We start from the raw sequence: 8,033 nt of genomic DNA, 5'->3' as shown, positions 1-8,033 counted from the left end.
GTCACAGATTTGTGCACTGTGGCACGGTCCAGGCACACGCAGGCACAGCCGCCGGCTCCACGCACACACCATAGCGCAGCTGTGCACGCCCATGCACTCCCCGGGACTGGAGGTCACACAGTCCCGTGCACACTGCACAACCCAGACGCACACATCCACGCACGTCCAGAACCGGACGCGCAGACCCGTGCACACGCCAGACAGACACACACTCTCTGACCCGCCCCGCCTCCCCTCGCACACACAACCGCCCAGGACGCACCGGGCCGTGGGCCGGCGCACGCACGGTCACAGGCAGGGGCGCGCACACACACACATTTGATCGCACGCGGGAGGCGCAGAGCGGCGGCGGCCCGAGACTGCGGCCCGAGGCGCCCCCTGCCCCGCGCGGCGAGCGGAGCGCGGCGGGCGGCGAGCGGCGGAGGGGAGGGGGCTCCGGTGGGGGCGGGGGTGGGGTGGGGGCGGGGCGGGGGCCGCAGCGGCGAGTCGGGCGGGAGCCGGCACCTCTGCGCGCCGCGCCCGGGCCTCGCCTCCGCACCCCCCGCCGCCGCGCGCCTCCAGGGGGGCCCTCCCCCGCGCCCGTCCGCTCGCCGGCCCCCAGCCGCGGCCCCGGGGTGCAGCCAGGCGGCCGCGCCGGGCCCGCGGGACGGGGTGGAGGTGGGGGCGGGGGGCGGGGATCCGGGCCGGGCCGGGGCCGCGCAGCCCGCGATGCCGGGCGCCCGCCGCAGCCGCCGCCGGAGCCCGGGATGGGGCGAGAGGCTGCGGCGGACGCCAGCATCTCCCCGCCGGGGGCCCCGGGGGCCGCGGAGCCGCCGCCGCCGCTGCTGCCGCCGCCGCTGAGACCCAGCGGGCGATGGGTGAGTTGACCCCGGCGTCCCGGAGGCCCGCGCCGCAGCCCCGCCGTCCCCGCACCCCGGCCCGCCGCCTCCATCTCCGCGCCGCCGCCTCCGCGCTCGCGGCGCCCCCGTCACGGCTCCCACGGCCCCCTCCCCGAACGTGACCCTGGGGCGGGGGCGGCCGCGCGGGGCCGGGGGCCGGGGCCGCGGCGGGGGGGCGGGATGCCGGGGAGGCTCCTCGGCTCCGGCGCCCCCTCCCCCAACCCGGCTGCTCCGCGGAGCTTTCCCGGCCCCGGAGGGCAAAGCCTCATCCCTCCGCTCCCCTCCCCCGGCCTGGGCGGGGGGCGTCCCCGAAGCGCGGGGCTCGAGCGGCGCTTTGTGCGCTGGGCCGCCCCCCCCCCGCCCCCCCAACCTCCGGCGTCGCGCGGGGCTGGGGGCGGGAGGCCTCGGCGCCCGCCTTCCCCACCCCCCGACCCCGGGCTGCGGCGGCGGAGGCCCAGGCGCGGTCCCGGAGCAGGGCGGGTGCGGGGGCTGGGACCGTGGCTGCTCGCGGCGACCAGGCAGAGGGAAGTGGGGAGAGCACCCCCAGTTTGGGGGGGGGGCTCCCGCTCTTTTCGCTGCACTGCCCAGGGCGGGGGAGGGAACCTGGCTGGGGGAGGGCGCTATAAATATCCGCAAATAGTGAGTTCTGGAACCGGGGGTGGGGAGGGGAGCGCGCTGGGGTGTAAGTGGGAACGGTGGTGCCTGAGCTGGGGTGCCGCGAGCAGCAGGAGGGGTCTCAGCCAGCCCTGGCGGCCTGAGGTCAGGTGACTCTCCCAGCTCTGGAGGACCCCCTAGAAGGGCTGCGCGCAGGAATCCTACCCCAGAGACACCCCTCCGGCCCCCCGGAACCGGCACTGCCCCCATCCCGACGGCGCTCCTTTCCGCTCCTGGGACAGCAGTCCAGATCTGGCCGACAGGGAGTTGTGGGCACTGGGGCGTCACCTCCTGGGGCAGTTACTAAAGATCCAGGCAGGGGGCCTCCAAGGGCTGAGGAGATGGGCCCAGGGTCCTCTGAAAGTTTGAAAGAGGTGCTGCTAGCCCAAAGAGGAGAGAGAACTTGCTGGAAGAGTTGGCTCGCTGGGGAGAGGAAGGAAGGGCACTCTAGGTGGAGGGAATGGCATGCCCAGAGGCTCCGGGCCGGGGCTGTGGGGTGCCTGGTGTGTGCAGAGAGCTGGAGGGGGTGCTGGTCAAGCACAGTGAGGGGAAGACACGAGTGCCAGAGCTGAGGAAGGACGGGCAGGTGGAGGTGAAGTGACAGGCCCTGCCGGGGAGCTGGCACTAGCAGCTCCTGAGGACAGTGAGGTGCTGATGGGGCTGGGAGTGCTGCCATCTGGCTCGGCACCCCCTCCTTGTCTGCCCAGTGCCCCTGTTGTGGTCAGGGCTGCTTGACCCACATCTGGGATCCCTCTTCCTGTGGTGGCTGGACCGCCGCAGGCAAGTCAGCTTCCTGAGGCTCAGTTTCCACGCCTGTCTAATGGGGAGACTCCCCCACAGGGTTGTAGAGAGGTCTGAGGGAGATGATGAGTTTAGGGTACCCACCCAGCACCTGAGAAGGAAATCCCTGTCTGCTGCGTCAGTATGATGACCTGGAAAACGAGGACATTGATTTCAGCTGGTGAGCCAGGCTCACGCTCCGGGGGGTGATGAGGATCACGTGAGGGCTGGACCCAACTGGGGGAAGCCAAGGGCTGGGGGAATTGCGTGTGCACGTCCTCACGTTATTCTGGGAGAAGAGAGAAGCAGTGGCCAGTGGCTGAGGTGGGGGTGGTCTGCACACAGCACATTCTTGCCCCCACGGGCACCTTAGCTATGGCAATCAGTGACCCTGCTGTGTTCCCTGAAGCCCCTTTATTCTCCACGCTGCACCCCCTCCTGCTAGCTAGCTCTAGCCCTGCGCATGGGGACCAGGGCTCCCTTCCAGAAGGTTCTTCAGACATTGAGACCAACAAACACAACATCCTCCTGTGAGGGGCACTGTCGTGAGCAGCCAGGTGGACAGGACACAGACCTTACCCCCAGGAGAACGGAATCTAGAATCTAGTTGGGCAGCAAATACCACTGGGCATCCATGGTCTGGCCTAGCTCTGTGCTGGCTGCTTAGGGGCAGGGGGAGAGTGACAATAATTGCACACTGGGGCAGTCACGTGTAGAAGTTAAAAGCAAGGATTCCGGATCCAGTGGCCCAGGTTTGAATCTTGACTGTCCATTTTTGCTGTGCGACTGTGGACAACTGACTCTCCTCTCTCTGCCTCAGTTTTCTTGCCTCTGAAATGGGAATGATGCGCATTATGGCTATTGGGGCAGCTTGGTGTGGTTTCTGGTGGGCATTTCAGATGAGTCTCCCGGTTCACCCCTGCCTCCCTGAAGACCGCCTGCTCCAGCGCATGAGGTGTCTATGTTGCTGCTGTCATCTTCTCTGTGAGCCTCTAGGCAGGGGCCTGACTTCTGTGTCCATTGCTTGGGCACGGGGCAAGGGCATGCTGACAGTAGGCTCTCTGGGAGCAAAAAGGTCCCTGATGAACAGTCAGTAGGATTCTATGGTGTAAACCTCCCAGCAAGGCCCCTTTCACGCTACCAACAGCTTATCCATCTCACAGCAGGAGCTGGTGCATGCCAACTTCAGCCCCCAGGCATTCAGTAGGTGCTTCATAAATGGCGGTTGAAAAAGGAGAGAAGGCTCCAGAGACTGTTGGTTGGGTAGACCTGGGGAGCTGTGGGGCCATACTGTAGCCGAGTGGGGGGGGGCGTTGGACAGGTTGAGGTCAGGGCGAGCGATCACTCCAAATACGTACACACAGTGAGATGCAGGGCAGGGGGGAAGGAGGGCGGTGTCCTGCCTTCCTGGGAACCTCCACACCCCTGACCCTGCCTCACTCCTGCTCTAGCTCCCCTTGACCTTGGCCTGGTTTGGGCTGCCTGCACAGAATGACCCAGCTGGAGCCCAAGCTTCTGGCTCACAGAGCTCTGAGATCGGGTCCTGATCAGCCTCAGACGTCAAATTCTGTTCCCTTGCTTATGCTGTTCCCTCCCCAAATGTTCCACCCACCTCTTCCTGTGTCCCTAAAACCCTGTCACCCTCCCAAAGCCTCCTCCATTGTGCCAGCCCTCCACCCCAAATCTCCCCTTCTGTCACCCCTAGCCTTTCAGCCCCCCCATCCCCCCTTGCACACTGCCCGCCCATTAGAATATGAATAGCCAACATTTATTGCATCCCTACAACTACCCACAACGGAGGTACCATGATATCCCCTTTGCAGATGGGGAAATTGAGGCACAGTGTCTTGTTACTGGTGACCCATCCTTTCCATCTGGGCTGAGCAGCAGTTGTGCAGGGAAGCTCCTTGCTGTGGGCCGGCGGAGGACCACACGGGTTTCTGGAACATGTTTGCTGTCGCGTGTTCTGCTCGGCTGCAAGTTCCCTGTCCCATAGGAGCTCAAATGAATGAATGGAAGAATGAATGAGTGATTATCAGCCCCAGGGAGTGGCCCTGTCCTTCTCCCCATTCTTCTCCTTTCTTTATCCCTATGGGCGGAGGCTAACCCTTGGGAGGGTGGCCCTGGACCACAGAGGGATGGTCACTGAGACCCTGCTTCTCCTCACCCTCTGGAAGGGGAAGTGAGGCTTGGAGTGAGGCAGAACCAGGCACAGTGGAAGGGATGGACCACCCTCCTGTGGTCTAATATGAGGCCACATGGGTCCAGGCTCCTGTGGGGAATCCAGGAAGTGAAGAGGGTCCCAGAATACTTTTTCTTGCACCAGCCTCAAGTAGAAAGTCCCCTGTGGGTTCACTTAGTTTCATCTTTTCTATGTGAATAAAATTGGAACAATAGGAAACATTCACATACCTAATTACTCCGTTGTTTTCTGAATTTAGAGCCTATTTGGCTCAAGACTTTGGTTCCCACTGAAGTAGGAATCCCCTGGGAGGGGCAGGGTGAGAGCCAGAATAGGAGGCCGGAGCCCTGCTGACACTGGGGCCTCCTCCTGGCTCTGGCCTCCAGCTGCCCTCTCCAGGCAGGCTGGGAACTTCCCAGAAGGAGCAGCCCACGTGGGGGTCTGAGCAGGGGAGGGCGGCCAGAGGCAGTCTCCAGGATTCTGGTTGACAGAGGCCCGTGATGGATGACTTCCCAGACCGTTCTACCCCACCTTGACCTCTGAGTCATAATCATTTGCTGCTATTTATCGAGCACTTACTATGTGCTGGGCGCTGGGCCAAGCACTTTGCATTATCCCAGCGATGCCTCCTAACTTCCCTCGAAGTTGGTGCTATTATTATTCCCATTTGGCAGTTTGAGGGTGCCTGGGGCCCGGGGCTCAGGACCAGAAAGGGGCAGGGATGGCATCCAGCCTGGAGACCCCAGAGTCTGATGAGGCTCCTAGACTGGGCCCCTCTGTCACTCAGAAGACAAAGGTCCCTGAAGCTTGGACACCCAAGATGGCCACTTCACTGGTGTCCTGGCCTCCAAACCCTCCTTGTAGCCCTGGAGCCACTCCCTTCTTTCCCAGAGACCCAGGGCTCTTTATCTGGAAGCCCTGATCAGCCTCACCTGGGCCACTTGGGAAAAATACATATTTCCCAGGCCCCACCCCACCCTGCTGAGTCAGAATCCCACCGTGGATTCTGAGGGTTGGAAACCCAGTTTTTAAAATGCTGACCTGGAGCTACAGAGGCCTTTTGACTCCGAGAAGCACTGCCCAGCCCCATGGAGTCCAAGCTGCCATGAGAGACGCCCTGCCCTCAACCCAGATCCCCACCTGTGTTCCCAGCCTCTGCTCCCTACTACCCTAACCTAGCTTTGCACACGCCATAGTGACACCCACACCCTTTTATCCAGACACCTGCTGCTGCCCTTTCCTTCTGGAAACAGGTCCCAGTTGGCCATGGACCCCATATGAGTGATGGTGGCCAGGAAGGGGGAGCAGGGAGACCTGGTGACGGCAGGGGAGGAGCTGGCCTTCCAGGCTGGGCACACAGGCACTCTCTGGGGGCTGGCACCTTGCCTGACATGGAAAAGGCATTTGGTAAATATTTCTTAAATATTTGTTGAATGGTCGTGAGCGTGGCAGGCCGCTTCTGGAAGCTGGGCAGAGTGGCGGGTTTAGGAGAAGGATTGAAGGGGCGCCTTCTTCACCATCTCCTAGGACTGTGATGATTAATGCTTGGAACTCGTTGATGGCTCGAATGAGAGCGAGATGCTGGTTCTTTCTTTTTTAAAGATTTTATTCATTCATGAGAGACAGAGAGAGAGGCAGAGACACAGGCAGAGGGAGAAGCAGGCTCCGTGCTGGGAGCCTGACGTGGGACTCGATCCCAGGATCCCGGGATCACGATCTGAGCCAAAGGCAGATGCTCAACCGCTGAGCCAAGCAGGTGTCCTGAGATGCTGGTGCTTTCTTGCATGACTTAATATTTCAGTATCACGGGAGCCCTGGGCAGTGTGCTTAAGTAATCCTCATGCATTCTATGGAAACTGAGTCCTAGACGGCAGACGACTTGCTAGGCCCACAGCCAGGAGTGCAATTTCTGGGCCAGAGTCCTGCCCGTTGGGCCAGAGAACCAAGGATTCTGTGCAGCCCTGCATAGTGTGCAAAGCACTGATTATCTCATCATCTCACTTGGTTCTAGCAGTGGCTGGGAGGTTTGGCTCTACGTTTGCAGCGATGCCCATATCCTGGAGTCAGGATGTCCCCGAGGGGTCTTCTGCGTCTGTCCAGGGTAGTGGTGGGGAGAGAGGCCTCCCCCAGCCTGGTGGGAGAGAGAAACAAAGAGGCGTGTGTTGGGGGCTCTGGCACACAGTAGGTGTTTGGGAGCCCCTTTGGTCAGTGGAGGCAGAGCCAGGCCTTTGGTCCCATCTGGTCCTTGGAACAACCCAGGACAGGCTTCAGTCTGTGAGTCGAGGCCCACAGAGGGTGAGTGACTGGTTCCAGGTCACCCCTGCCATCCCCAAGATAAAGAGCAAAGGATGTCGAGGTTCCACCATGGCTGGGAGGAGGTCTGGGGAGTGGGGCCCCAGGCAGACCCCCTCTCAGGTATCCAGGGCTGCCACTGGGGCTTGGCATGTCACTGCTGTCAGAGATGTTTGAGGCCTCATCTGGGTACAGACAGTGGGGGGATGTAACGGGCTCCGTGGTCCCTGCCTCCAGGCCCGGTACCCCCACCTAGACTGGAAGCCCAGGTGCCAGCTTTCCTGGCCTTTGCAGATGCTGTCCCTCTGTCTGGAACAGCCTTCCCCTTGTCTCCTGGCAGGTGCTTGCTCATCCTTTAAGACCCCCTCCCTGTCCCTGGAAGCCCTGATCCCCACCCCAAGGGCTGGGCTGATCCTCTCTGCCAGAATTTCCATTTGTCTGCTCTACAGGATGCTGAGAACCTTGAGGGCAGGGCAGGTCTGCGAGGCCCCAGGTGCTTGGGGTTGACCTAGACACAGAGAGCGGCTGATAGGCCCTCTGGGGCTGACCCGTCCCCCAAGCTGGAGCGTCTCCATAGAATCCAGGGGTGGGGGATGGGAAGAAGCCCAGGAGCAAAGTCCCCAGGGCTCAGGTCTGCACTTTGTCCTCATGCGTGTGGAAGACCAAGCTCCTTAGAGAAAACACTTGCTGTCCAAAAGCTGGCAGGAAATCCGTGTGGAGAGTTCATTCCAGCAAAAAGGTACACGGCACGGGGCGGGGGGTGGGGGGAGAAGTCTAAGAATTTTGACTAAAAGGTTAGCTCAGGGGTTGGTTGGTGATGCTGTCCTGTTTCTTTTGCTGTGATTTTCCAGTTTTCTGGGATGTACGTGAAACCTTTGTGATCAGAAAAATGCAGTTCGTAATCGGAAGGAGAGAGGTCTAAGAAAAGGCGCACTGGGAACAGGCGGCTCCCCCATTTGCTTGGTTCTGGGGTCACCACTTGCGGGTGGCTTCCAGAGGGACCAGGGGAGCTTCCTGGCCCCAGGTACATCCGCCAGGACAGGTGCGCCGGTGGCAGACAGCTTGTGTTTCTCTCATCCTGGCAAAGTGGGTCAGTGAGCGTCCCAGCATGCGGCTGCTGGGGGATGTGGCACCCCAAGAATTCCATTTGAACCTCTGCCCGCCTTCCTGTGGCACCATTAAGCCTCAGGACCCTTGCCATCCCACCTCCGCCTGGAAAGCCCCCTCCCACCCCCCTTAGCTGCGGG

At 61.7% G+C, this 8,033-nt stretch overlaps 1 protein-coding gene across 2 annotated transcripts in view; it reads left to right on the top strand.

Annotated features, from left to right (window-relative positions):
* Positions 1-735: 735 nt before the first annotated feature.
* MGAT3 (beta-1,4-mannosyl-glycoprotein 4-beta-N-acetylglucosaminyltransferase) overlaps positions 736-8,033 on the top strand; it is a 29,276-nt gene continuing 21,978 nt past the window's right edge. Inside the window, exon 1 of one of the 2 annotated variants that reach the window (XM_055329315.1) lies at positions 736-857. The gene's annotated coding sequence lies outside the window, so the exon portion shown is untranslated. Of the gene's footprint in view, positions 858-7,502; positions 7,526-8,033 lie in introns of those variants that run through there. The other variant, XM_055329317.1, reaches the window with a different exon arrangement.

The sequence above is a fragment of the Nyctereutes procyonoides genome, unplaced genomic scaffold (genome assembly GCF_905146905.1).
Source record: "Nyctereutes procyonoides isolate TBG_1078 unplaced genomic scaffold, NYPRO_anot_genome, whole genome shotgun sequence".
Classification (NCBI taxonomy): domain Eukaryota; kingdom Metazoa; phylum Chordata; class Mammalia; order Carnivora; family Canidae; genus Nyctereutes; species Nyctereutes procyonoides.
Note: the sequence above shows the minus strand (reverse complement) of the source record. Positions and strands in the feature narration are given on the sequence as shown.